Source organism: Capricornis sumatraensis, chromosome 1 (genome assembly GCF_032405125.1).
Source record: "Capricornis sumatraensis isolate serow.1 chromosome 1, serow.2, whole genome shotgun sequence".
Taxonomy (NCBI): domain Eukaryota; kingdom Metazoa; phylum Chordata; class Mammalia; order Artiodactyla; family Bovidae; genus Capricornis; species Capricornis sumatraensis.
In genome coordinates this window covers 37,311,982-37,325,990 of record NC_091069.1, presented here as the reverse complement: position 1 = coordinate 37,325,990, position 14,009 = coordinate 37,311,982, and the positions used below count along the sequence as shown (strand labels likewise).

The 14,009-nt window shown below is 38.4% G+C and overlaps 1 protein-coding gene across 1 annotated transcript in view; it reads right to left on the bottom strand.

Annotated features, from left to right (window-relative positions):
* LCLAT1 (lysocardiolipin acyltransferase 1) overlaps positions 1–14,009 on the bottom strand; it is a 185,709-nt gene that overhangs the window by 79,285 nt on the left and 92,415 nt on the right. The gene's annotated exons all lie outside the window — the stretch shown is intronic.

Below are 14,009 nucleotides of genomic sequence, written 5' to 3'. Positions count from 1 at the left end.
TACAAAGAAAAACTGCCTTAATATATATTAGTAACTCATCCAAAGTTAAAATCCCAAATTAAACAGAAATTTTAACCAAGTTACTATGTGTTATCAGGCTTACAAAAGCAGTAAGCAAAGGATCTGTTCTCAGGCCATGTGTACAAAGTCTTTAGTATTTCCCTTTCTGTACTACTCAATCTCTAAATCTCACTGCTATTTTCAGTGTGACTTCTGTTTTGTAAAAATGCAATGGCCACTAAACACATTGCTTACATTCCCTTTCTCTAAGGCAAATTCAACGTTGTTACTGAAGAGGCAGTCCTAGACAAGCCAGGTTTTTCCCAGCTGGAATCCCTCCTTGGTCAGAAATGACTAGAATTACAATGGTAAATGCCAAAGCCTTTGACCGTGTGGATCACAACAAACTGCGGAAAATTATGAAAGAAATGGGAATACCAGAGCACCTGACCTGCCTCTTGAGAAATCTGTATGCAGGTCAGGAAGCAACAAACTGTGGAAAATTATGAAAGAAATGGGAATACCATACCACCTGACCTGCCTCTTGAGAAATCTGTATACAGGTCAGGAAGCAACAATTAAAACTGGACATGGAACAACATACTGGTTCCAAGTAGGGAAAGGAGTACGTCAAGGCTGTATATTGTCACCCTGCTTATTTAACTTATATGGAAAGCACATCATGAGAAACGCTGGGCTGGATGAAGCACAAGCTGGAATCAAGATTGCTGGGAGAAATATCAATAACCTCAGATATGCAGATGACACCACCCTTATGGCAGAAAGCGAGGAACTAAAGAGCCTCTTGATGAAAGTGAAAGAGGAGAGTGAAAAAGCTGGCCTAAAACTCAACATTCAGAAAACTAAGATCATGGCATCTGGTCCCATCACTTTATGGGAAATAAATGGGGAAACAGTGTCAGACTATTTTTTGGGGCTCCAAAATCACTGCAGATGGTGATTGCAGCCATGAAATTAAAAGACGCTTACTCCTTGGAAGGAAAGTTATGACCAACTTAGACAGCATATTAGAAAGCAGAGATATTACTTTGCCAACAAAGGTCCATCTAATCAAGGCTATGGTTTTTCCAGTAGTCATGTACGGACGTGAGAGCTGGACTATAAAGAAAGCTGAGCACTGAAGAATTTATGAGCACTTTTGAACTGTGTGTAGTGCTGGAGAAGACTCTTTTGAGAGTCCCTTGGACTGCAAGGAGATCCAACCAGCCCAATCTAAAGGAAATCAGTTCTGAATATTCATTGGAAGGACTGGTGTTGAAGTTGAAACTCCAATACTTAGGCCACCTTTTGCGAAGGGCTGACTCATTTGAAAAGACCCTGATGCTGGGAAGGATTGAGGTCAGGAGGAAAAGTGGATGACAGAGGATGAGATGGCTGGATGGCATCACCGACTCAATGGACATTGAGTTTGGGTAAACTCCAGGAGTTGGTGATGGACAGGGAAGCCTGGCGTGGTGTAGTCCATGGGGTTGCAAAGAGTCGGACACAACTGAGTGACTGAACTGTACTGAACTGTGGTAAATATACCTGACTTAAGGCAGATAATCAATAGTCTTATCCGACAGTCCATGAAGCAAAAAAACCCCGGGCCATGCACAGTAACTATCTGGCCAATCAAATGTTTTCTCTCAGAAATTTTACCTGGGACCATGGAGAAAGCAAGTTGGTATATAAGACAAACGGAGGACAAGAAAGCAGATAATAGAGACAGTAGTACCCGGGGCAAAATAAAGTGGGCCCACTGTAGTGAAGGCCTAAACAACTTCTGCTATTGAGGCCCCTAAAGCTGACTGCGATCCAGAGCAGGCAGTTCTCCAAAAGGGCTGGTCAGTCCTTGGTTTCACCTCTTGAATATCCACAAGACTCCATCTCCCTTACTGCCATGTGTATCTTTACAATATGCTTTTCTTATTTCGGCTAGAGGGGATGAGTGGTAGTTTCTTGCAATCAAACACAACTAAAACAATAGTTACTGTCATTAGGTAGATACTATAGGACCCTGAAAATATATAGAACTATCATTACATCATTTAATCAATGATTTTAAAGACTGTAGGGTTGTTTTTTTTTTTTACTTTACTTGGTTATTTAGTAAAGTTGTAGGACTTTATTTGGACTTTTTTTTTTTTGGTTATTTCATGGCTGAAGTCACTGTCCACAGTGATTTTGGAGCCCAAGGAAATAAACTCTGTCACTGTTTCCATTGTTTCCCCATCTATTTGCTGTGAAGTGATGGGGCCAGACGTCATGATCTTAGTTTTTTGAATGTTAAGTTTTAAGCCAGCTTTTTCACTCTCCTCTTTCACCCTCATCAAGAGGCTCATAAGTTCCTCTTTACTTTCTGCCATTAGAATGGCACCATCTGTATATCTGAAGTTGAAGATATTTCTTAATTTTCAGCTTGTGAGTCATCCAGCCCCACATTTCACATGATGCACTCTGCATATGACTTAAATATGCAGAGGGACAGCATACATACGCCTTTCCCAACTTGGAACCAGTCTCCTGTTCCATGTCTGGTTCCAACTGTTGCTTCTTGACCTGCATACAGGTTTCTCAGGAGACAGGTATGGTGGTGTCCTCAAGAATTTTCTACAGTTTGCTGTGATCCACACAGTCAAAGGCATTACTGTAGTCAATGAAGCAGAAGCAGATGTTTTTCTGGAACTCTCCTGCTTTTCTTATGATCCAACGAATGTTGGCCATTTGATCTCTGGTTCCTCTATCTTGTCTAAATCCAGCTTGTATATTCGGAAGTTCTTGGTTCACATACTGCTAAAGCCTAGCTTGAAGGATTTTGACCATATTATTTGGTTTGAGTAAGTACAAACTGGGACTTCCCTGGTAGCTCAGCTGGTAAAGAATTGCTTGCAATGCAGGAGAACCCAGTTTGATTCCTGGGTCAGGAAGTTCCCTCAGAGAGGGGATAGACTACCAACTCCAGTATTCTTAGGCTTCCTCTGGTGTCTCAGATGGTAAAGAATCTACCTGCAATGTGGGATCCCTGGGTTGGGAAGATCCCCTGGAGGAGGGCATGGCAACCAACTCTAGTTTTCTTGCCTGGAGAATCCCCATGCACAGAGGACCCTGGTGGGCTCCATTCCATGGGGTCTCAAAGAGTTGGACATGACTGAGTGACTAAGCACAAGCAAGTTCAAACCAGAATACTATATTCTACAAATATAAATAAGGTCACGTGTTCAACTGCTGCCCACCCACTGTATGTATTGTCAGTGAGAGCCACCTGATAGACACCTACATCTCTCCTCTTTCACCTGAGGACACGCACACCCACAGTGCAGTCTGTAGGCTTTGTGTAACTCTGGAGTGAGACTGTGTGGGTCAGAATCAGGGAGCCACCACAAACCAGCTGGTCAGCCTTAAGCCATTGTCCCTCATCGATCCCAAATGTAATAATAAGCCTTATGCCACAATAGCATTTTACCTGATAGGAATTGTAAGAAATAAATAAGATTATTTAGCACAAAGTATTCAATAAGTAATCACTATTATCATTATTATGATTAAGTTACAATAATACCAAGGATATTGTGTCAAGGAACATAAAAATGTAACAAAAAATTTCCCATTCACAATTGCTCACCCCGCTTCTAGTAACTTGGAAATTATAAACTCTATTATTTTAAAGGTCATGTTTTACTTTACTTTTTTATTTCTAACAAAGATTTAAATAACTTCACTTTTCTATTTCTAACAAACATTTAAATAACTGTCAACGTTGAGTTAATAAACAATCTTCCCCTAAACAAAGAATTATGCTTTCCTCTTGTCCCTCTTCCAAGATGTGAACAAATCATCCAACAGTTCTCCCAAACTGCCATCATTATTACTACTCCTATTCCTTACATGTCACAGAAATATTTCTGAATATTTAGACTTGACTCGGTAAGCCTGTCTTGGCTTCTTGTATCATTTGTTTCTTATATCCCACATCCTTCTGGTAGTCCTCCTCAAGGAATTTCTCTCAAAAAACTGTTTGAGTCTTCATATCTCTGAAATGTAATTTTTGTTGTTGTTGTTCTCAATTTTGGAGGCTAGTTTTGCTTAAAACAGAACTTGAGACTTCCAAGTAATTTTCCCCTCAAAATTTCAAAGCTGTTTTGCCCACTAGTCTTCTGTAACTTGATATAGCTAATAAGAAGTCTGATATCAATCTGATTTCTGTAGATAACCTAATTTTCCCCCTCTGAAAGCTTTATTGACTTTCTCTGTATCCCTGGTTTTGTGAAACTTTACTAGTATGAATATAGGTATGCAACTTTTTCACTAATTCGGCTCAGCAGTGAGGATACTCTTCTAATATGAATTTCTTTAAAACTAGGAATATTCCTTCCCTTATTTAAGAAAATACTATTTTTTTTCTCTTCTTCATTCCTTCAGACTTTCTATTTGGAACGTCTCTTAGGTGTTAAAACTTCTGGATTTTTCCTCTCATAATTTTTATCTCCTATCATTTGTTTAAGGAAAATCTTTTAGCTTGGTCATTTGACTCATTAATTTGTTCTTCTGTGGTGTCTGGTTTACTAATTGATCATTTCAGCAAGCAACTCTTTAATTTTCAAACTTCACAACTGGTTCTTTATCACAGAAGCCAATTTTTTACGGACAAAGAGCAAAAACTATAATAAGCTATGACACATACAGACAGGAGTAGTTTTAATAAAAATGTTGACTGAATGGTTACTATGTGCCTAGTACTCTTTGAGGCATTTTTCATTAGTTAATTCATTTAATTATCAAGACAACTATTTAAATTAGGTAAAATTATTCTGATTTTATGGATGAGGAAACTAAGGTACACTGAGACTCAAAGAACTAGTATGTGGTAAAACCAGGTTTCAAATGCAAGCAGTCGGGCTCCAAAGCTGATGTTTTTAACCACTGTACTTAACAGCCTGTTTGCAATATGTACTTGAATCTCTCTAAGGGTATTACTTAAACACAGTTGATGTTCTCCTCAGAGAAATACCTGTTCTTCAGAGTCTCTTCTTAGACTTTCTTTAAAGCTGTATACTTTCCTCAAATGTGAATTTTGCATTGTCTGCACAGTTGTTCTGGACTGAACACACTGACAGGTTGAGTGTACTTCTCCATTCCAAGTGAGACAGCTGTTGCTCCCTTGGGGGAAGGGAGCAATAGGAAGACCCATGAAATTGTCATAAAACTTTCTAATATTTTATATATGTTTCAGAAATCCCAGAAAGGCAAGGAAAATGACTGCATCGTCAGCTTCTTAGAACTCTCCTCTGAAGATATGATGATTCTTGTGCTTTGCCTTCTCATGTTCCATTTATACATCACTAATGCTTTTCAATCTTTTCTATTCTCTTCAACTTAAATGTTCTTCTCTCTTTCATAAAAATCACAAAGCCTTGTGAGTCTTTTTCTCCCCATTTCATTGCCAATGCTACATGTTATTCATATTTAAAGCAATATCCCTATTTTTCTTAAAAAGCAATATCCAGATTTTTCTTAACAGTTTTCTTAATAGTCTTGAGGTCATCATATATTTATTTCTAATTTTATGGACTGATAAATAACAGTGCAACTGATCATGTAATTTGGAATTAGTCTATATAACCTGCCTGTTTCATACTTTTTCCATTGGAGGACATTTTGTCTTATCACCTGAATTTCTCAGACAAAGATGGAGGGTCTAGCAGGTTGTATAAAGATAGATCCTGTGGGTGCTGGCATGGCACTGCTACCACCATCTTTTTTTCAAAAACCCCATATACATTATTAGCACTGCCTTCTCAAAACAGACAGGCATAATCTCTGAGCATACTCTATAGTCTAAAGATATTCCATAAGTTTAGAACCTGGTTTTCCTTGGCTTAAATTTTCTTTAATCAAGTTTTAGAGTTGGCTAGGGGGAAAAAAAAACTATTTGAGTGTATTTTTAACATTATGCATTCTTTTTCCATAAAAAGTAAGCCCTCCACAGCATTTTATTTTTCCTTTCTAGTGCAGATAAATATACAGTTAACCCTTGATCAGCCTGGGGGTTAGGGGTTCCTGCCCTCAAGCACAGTCAAAAATCCACTTATAACATTACTGTTATTCCCTCCATATCCACAGTTACACATCCATGGATTCAAACAACCACACATTGTATAGTACTACAGTACATATTTATTAGGAAAAAAAATACCTTAAGTGGATTAAATCCACATGCAGTTCAAACCAGTGGTGTTCAAGGATTAATTATAGTTACGAGAACCACAGAAATATCTATACTACTCACATAATGTGCTAAAAACTGAACTTCAAAGATAGATTAATTTATCACTATCGTCCAAGTTTTTAATTCATTATAGTATCTACTGTACTGAATCATGAGACCATGAATGCAATGCCAGAAACAAAAAAGCAATGTGCAAGAGAGACGACAAACTGTTCTCTTCCACAAATTTTTAATCCTGAATACAGGGTGTGGATGCACCAAGGAAATGTTACCCACAGGCCTCTCTTAAATAAGAATGAGTGATAATATGAACAGATGCAAATTTTATATCAACTCATATCACAACAATCATGAGCAAATACTATATTTACTGACTGTGGATGTGCATAACAATGGTTATACAAATAAATCCAGGACAAGTAAGTTCTATTTCTCAGAATTTACAAAATAAATAACAGTACTATTAGATTATAACCCAAAGAATAAAATATTGATAAGTTCATACTGGATAATTAAACAACTGAGGAGAAGGGACAAATCTCCTTCACACTATTACAAAGGATACTCCCCACTCTAGGAGGTGAAGTTTAATTCCGCTATCCACAACCAGCACTTGTATGTAGACTGCTCTTACTGAATAAAATAGAGGAGAAAACATTAATTTTGTGGTGCAGAATCCTGGCAGACACCACCTTAATCATATGATTATAATTAATATCACTGTGATAAGCTAGGTTGATATAAAGAACCTTCCCCATGAAATGAGTCAGTTCACATTTGTGAGGCTTTTCCCCCAAAACCCATAACCCTCAACTAATCCTGAGAAAATGTCATGAGAAAGCAAATGCAAAACAAATTCAAAACAAGAGACATTCTACAAAATATCCAACCAGTTCTCTTCAAAAGCACTAAAATAAAGGAATGCCACAGAATGGAGGAAGACTAAGGGAATATGGTGATGAAAAAAAAAAATTACAGGATCCTATGGCTGATTCATGTTGAGGTTAGACAGAAAACAACAATTGTTTTGGTTAACCTCAACAATTGTTGAGGTTAGACAGAAAATAAAAAACAACAGAAGCAACAATTGCTTCTGTAAAGGAATTATCCTTCAATTAAAAAAATAAATAAATTTAAAAACAAAAAACCAAGATCCTCTATTGGATCCCAGAACAAAAAAAAGGACACTGGGAAAACACTGGTGAAATCTGAATAAAGTTTGTGCTTTAGTTAATATCAGCAGTATTATACCCATGTTAATCTCTTTGTTTTGACAAATGTCACACAGTTGTGTAGGAGGTTAACATCAGGGGAAAATGGGTAAAAATAGGAAATTTTTCTCTATTTTCTTTGCAAATGTTCAATAAATCTAAAATTATTCTGCATAAAAAGGAACTTAAGAATATGTAACATTAATGCAAACTTCTGTTTAATTAAATACATGAATAACAGCTAGTTTGCAGTGTAAAATTAAATACCTAAGTGTTCTTAGTTGGGATTCATTTAACTGACTTTAATAGTTGAAGATTATCAGTACCAACAATACTAAGATACAGTTCAGGCCTTTTATTGTGGAAGGACATGTTGAATCTTGGTCACATGATAGGTCCCTGCCTGGTAGTCATTACACAATGGTATAACTCTCAGAAACATCAGACTTGAGTATTTGCCGTAAGATTTAGAAAAATAAAAAGGAAATAAAAAGCCACATCGGCTTTTGTAAACCCCCCTATCAAAGACATATGTGAACAACAGCTAATTCACTTGATCCCCAGTATTACCTTTCTCTTTAAAACTACCACTACAGTTTATAGATCCTTACTTAGTCACAACTGAAAGGACCAGTCAAGGCACTGGAATCCCATTACCTACTGAAATTAAGGTTGACAAACAAACTATATATAAAGCACACTGAGTGCGTCTCTCCTATCTTTTTACTATTATTGTAAAACACCCTTTTCAAAGTTGGTTCAACTCGGTCATCGTAAGATTAACTTTATTTGTGCTCCTCTACTAAGTGCAAAGCAGACAAAAAACTGCAAAGCTCCTCCCCCAAACTCTTACTGCTTTCTCCTAAAATTGTCCTGTTAAAATACTATGCATTTTGGACAGTTTTTAGAACTGCTTATTAATTTAGGCCAAAAAAAAAAAAAAATCCTCACTTTTCAGTAGAACTAAGGGCATGGAAAGGCCTACAGTCAAAATATGCTTCATACCTTGCCTGTGGGAAACCTTGCATTCTGAAGCAATGCAGGTGACTCAGGTGTTAGAGAAGGTACCCATTAATGGGCAAGCCAATGTAGGTGACCAACTGTAGTAACTGTTTCTGCTCTATTGACTATGCCAAAGCCTTTGACTGTGTGGATCACAGCAAACTGTGGAAAATTCTGAAAGAGATGGGAATACCAGACCATCTGACCTGTCTCTTGAGAAACCTGTATGCAGGTCAGGAAGCAAGTTACAACTGGACATGGAACAACAGACTGGTTCCAAATAGGAAAAGGAGTGCATCACCCTGCTTATTTAACTTCTGTGCAGAGTACATCATGAGAAACGCTGGGCTGGAAGAAGCACAAGCTGGAATCAAGATTGCCGGGAGAAATATCAATAACCTCAGATATGCATATGACACCACCCTTATGGCAGAAAGTGAAGAGAAACTAAAAAGCCTCTCAATGGAAGTGAAGGAGGACAGTGAAAAAGTTGGCTTAAAGCTCAACATTCAGAAAACAAAGATCATGGCATCTGGTCCCATCACTTCATGGGAAATAAATGGGGAAACAGTGGAAACAGTGTCAGACTTTATTTTTGGGGGCTCCAAAATCACTGCAGATGGTGATTGCAGCCATGAAATTAAAAGACGCTTACTCCTTGGAAGGAAAGTTATGACCAACCTAGATAGCATATTCAAAAGCAGAGACATTACTTTGCCAACAAAGGTCCGTCTAGTCAAGGCTATGGTCTTTCCAGTAGTCATGTATGGATGTGAGAGTTGGACTATATAAGAAAGCTGAGCGCCGAAGAATTGATGCTTTTGAACTGTGGTGTTGGAGAAGACTCTTGAGAGTCCCCTGGATTGCAAGGAGATCCAACCAGTCCATCCTAAAGGAGATCAGCCCTGGGTGTTCATTGAAAAGACTGATGCTGAGGCTGAAACTCCAATACTTGGGGCACCTCATGCAAAGAGTTGACTCACTGGAAAAGACCCTGATGCTGGGAGGGATTGGGGGCAGGAGAAAGGGATGACAGAGGATGAGATGGCTGGATGGCATCACTGACTCGATGGACATGGGTTTGGGTGGACTTGGGGAGTTGGTGATGGACAGGGAGACCTGGCATGCTGTGATTCATGGGGTCGCAAAGAGTCGGACACGACTGAGCGACTGAACTGAACTGTAGTAAGGGCTTCCCTTGTGGCTCAGCTGGTAAAGAATCCGCCTGCAATGCGGGAGACCTGGGTTCGAACCCTGGGTTGGAAAGATCCCCTGGAGAAGGGAAAGGCTACCTACTCCAGTATTCTGGCCTGGAGAATTTCACGGGCTGTGTAGTCCATGGGGTCACAAAGAGTCAGACACAACTGAGCAACTTTTACTTTTTCTTGCACTTTTACCATAGTAACACCAGTAAGTGACTGACTGAATAATCTTAAAAGCCCCAAACCATTTCTCCCAACCAAAGAATCTGTCAACTTCCACACAGCTCAGAGCTTGAGCTTTATTAAGAAGTCAGTGAACACAGTCAAAACAAGAGCTTCATTTAACTTCCCAGGTGGTGTGAGTGGTTAAGAATCTCCCTGCCAATGCAGGAGACTCAAGTGACCTGCATGGTGTTCGATTCCTGGGCTATGAAGATCCCCTGGAGTAAGAAATGACACCCCACTACAGTATTCTTGTCCGGATAATATCATTGACAGAGAAGCCTGGTGGGCTGCAACCCACGGGGCCACAAATACACACACACATGCATGCACGCATCTCAAGGCAACCCTAAAAAAATTACTTAGTTCTCAATGTAATTCTAGAAAAAAGTATAATCCTGGTATACTGCCTGGCAGATGACTTAACTAAATTTATTAAACCTTTGTTACAAGTGGGTTTCCCTGCCTCTTTGACAGGGGGAAAAAAAAAAAAAACCCACATCAAAACTCAGTCTCAGCCAAGGAAGTCTGGCAACTGAAACTACAAAAACTTATTTTTCAACTAGTAGTAGAACAGCTAAGATGAAAGGGGTCTGTGTTATGTATCTGAAAATACAGTTGTATATGATATCCAGCCATAGAAGTAAAATATTTTAATATACCTATTTCTTCCGACAGTTTTCATATAAATTTTAATTCATTATAACCTCTTTATAAAATTTACTGAATGAGTAAATCAATTGTTGGATACTTTTCTGTATACATTGGTGAAATGTGGGAAAGAAGTTGTATCAGGATGCTCCGGGCTATGTTAAATAACAGAATACCAACAGAAATCTTACACCCTAGGTGTATGTGTCTCACATAAAGTAAAGTCTGGCCCCAAGGCTGGTTCAGAAACTAGTCTCACATTTCTATTTGGCCATCCTCTTGTATGCAAGATGGTTGCAGCAGCTCCAAGTATGATGTGTTCTCACAATAATGTCCCAAAGTAGGAAAGGAATGGCATTGTCCCTTCATGAACCTATTTTATTAAGGAAGAAAATCCTTCCCAGGGCCTCCTAACAAGAAGTCTCCCTATTACATGCCTTTGGTGGAACTGGCTGATAGAAGGCTGAGAAAGGCAATATGGGGTATTTTCATGTGCTTTCATGGGATGTGCTTATCATAGAAATACATTGTTAAAAACAGTGAAACATCTTCTCTGGCCTTAGATATTTTGTAATAGATGCAACAACACAGGAAAGAAAGCTGCTATGAGACCTTCCATGATTTAGATACAGTAGGAAGCAATAAGATAATCAATCTACCGTTTAGTCATTAAATGTTCAGGAATCCTTGACTAGAAGTGCCCTTTGAAAAAAGGGTCACAGAGGGAGCTTCAAATATATTTGCTGTAGAGATCCTCAGCAGCTGTTAACTCAGGGGGACTAGGCTCACTTAACGAAGGTAATAAAACTGATGTCTCAGGTGTACCAAAGAAACTGGCAGGAGTGGGCTGTTATTGACTCTTGTGGAGAGTCTTCAATCTAGGAATGTATTCATCTTTTCTCTTGAGTTGTAAAACAGAAGAAAGGCATGAAATGTTAAATTTAGAAAGGGTCCACACTATACCAAGAACAGCGGTCCTGGTGGGTAATTCTATGTTTATGTCTTTCTATAATTTGAAAAGAGGATTCGGGTGTGTTGTTTTTCATAATTGGGAGGAAATTTTGAGAAAGAATTGCATAAAAATGTTTTATTTGCTCTAATAGTTGCCTCTGAAACTTATGTTAATGTGCCCAGCAAGCTGTGTATTCTCTTTGATCCTGGGAAACATAACAAAGTGAAACAGTGAAGGGGTCAGAGGCAATCAATGCGTTTTTAAGATGAGTTGAATTAATCTTGAAGTTTATAAAAAGTGACACTTTCTATTGATAGCAGAAAAAAGAAAATGGAGGGTTACTGAAAACTTCAGATATTAACCTGGTACTGAGGGGTGGGAGCTTATTAGTGCTGTGGATGACATAAAAGGCTGAGACATTTCAGCCAAAACATGAATGACAGGGAGTTGGTCAGTTGATAGAGAACTCTGTCAATTCATGTCAAACTACTGAATTTATATAAGTATGAGATGCATGATATATAGCCTGTTTATAACATTGACAGTGTGCTAAAAAAAACCACCTGTAGTAAAAATGATATGTGTGCTCATTCACACGGTTGTGTCCGATTCTCTGTGACTCCATGGACTGTAGCCTGCCAGGCCCCTCTGTTCATGGGATTTTTCAGACAAGAACACTGGAGTAGGTTGCCATTTCCTCCTCCAGGGGGATAATATAATATCCCCATCTTAGGGGCGTCCACCAATTTGGATGATATCAAAGATATTTATGGCTTAAAGATGGTTCTAGTCTTTGTGAATGTCCATTTTAATCAGGACGAAGCTGGGTAGGAAGTGGAGAGTTTCCCTTCTCCCTGGAGTTAAGTTTGGTGCCCAGTATTATAAACACAATATTTCAAATAGAAAATTATCCATTCTTTGTACTTAATATACATGCATGCTAAGTCGCTTCAGTTGTATCCAATTCTTTGTGACCCTATGGACTGTAGCCCACAGGCTCCTCTGTCCATGGGATTCTCCAGGCAAGAATATTGGAGTGAGCTGCCATTTCCTCCTTCAGGGGATTTTACCAGGGATCAAACCCACATCTCATTCAAATCTCCTACACTGGCAGGGAGGTTCTTCACCACTAGCATCACCTGGGAAGCCCTAGGTGTTAATATACAACAGATAATAAAATTTAGGTGACTTCAGTAATGTGTGAAAAACATCTTTAAGTGAATTTATACCTAACAAAAATAGTTAATGAAATACAGTGAAAACTGAAAACTTGACACCATAAAATGGATTACCTTCCCAACTCATGTATGATCCCTGTTTTGTTGCATGTTCATGTGCAACAGCAGTGTGCACTATAATCACTGTTTCGCCAGTGTTTGGGGCAAGGTGGACAACAGCTTTTAACCAAGTAGTTTCTATTCATGATCTTTGAAAAAAGGAGAATGCATATATAACACCAAGGGCAATTTTTAAAAATTCCAGTTATTTTTGTAAATCAGATTTGACCAAAAAATGCTTAATATTTTGTCAGACAGGTTATATTCAGGGAGGTCAGACTTAGGAGAAGTGGTGTCTGACCCAGTTTCAAATGTCTTGCTAAAGCAGGACCCACAGGAGCCTCTGAGGCTTCATTCAGACTTTGCATGCCTTGAACACCCTGAGAATGGATAAAAGCATTCATCAGAAGCCATGTGGTTACTTCTCACTTCTTCTTGGTCTCATCCTGAACAATCTAGATAAATTTCACAATTTGTGGTGGTTCCAAGTTTTTGCCACAATTCTTATGTTGCAGTTTGACAACAGCAGGATTCTATGACAATCTACGTTGAAACCATGAGGTATGTGAGGTAGATTTTTAGTTGAATCCATGACCTGGACACTTTTTAAATCACTATCTCTTTAATGTTACTCCTCTTTTTGTGCTTTCTAAAAGCCCCAAACTCTCTTTGCCAGTCAAGTGTGATTAGTAAGCAATCCAGAAAAACCCAAGGAGCCGTGAGCTAGGTGGGCCAAAAGGCACATGAATTTCTTGGTACAAAAACACCAGGCAAATGGACTTTTTATGACACCTTTGGGTTTAGTATTTCCCTCACTGTTACTAAGTAGTTATGAAGTTATCTAAAAGTGAAAATCTAGGTCTAAATCACCATTACAGACAGTTGAAATCTAACTATCTGACATTTTTCTTCGAAATCTAATTTCACGTAAGTTAGGAGACTCTAAACTGTTTACTTAGCTTACCAAAACTCTTCACTACTTGAACTGGAATCTAAACAGTCTTAATGATTTCTTACATAACGTCTGTTACTTACATACTTTAAGAAAAAATTTCCAAATTCTAAATTCTCATCCCTTCTCCAAATGGATACTACAGATATTTTCACTTCCCTTTAGTCATTTGTAAATGAACTAAAAGAACCAGATCATTATATTCCAAACTCTGGTAAGCAAACATTTATTTAGAAATGATTATAAATAGCAACATTAAATACACTCTAAGGTCATGGCAATTGTCAACAAGCTAAGTCTAGCAAAGTCTG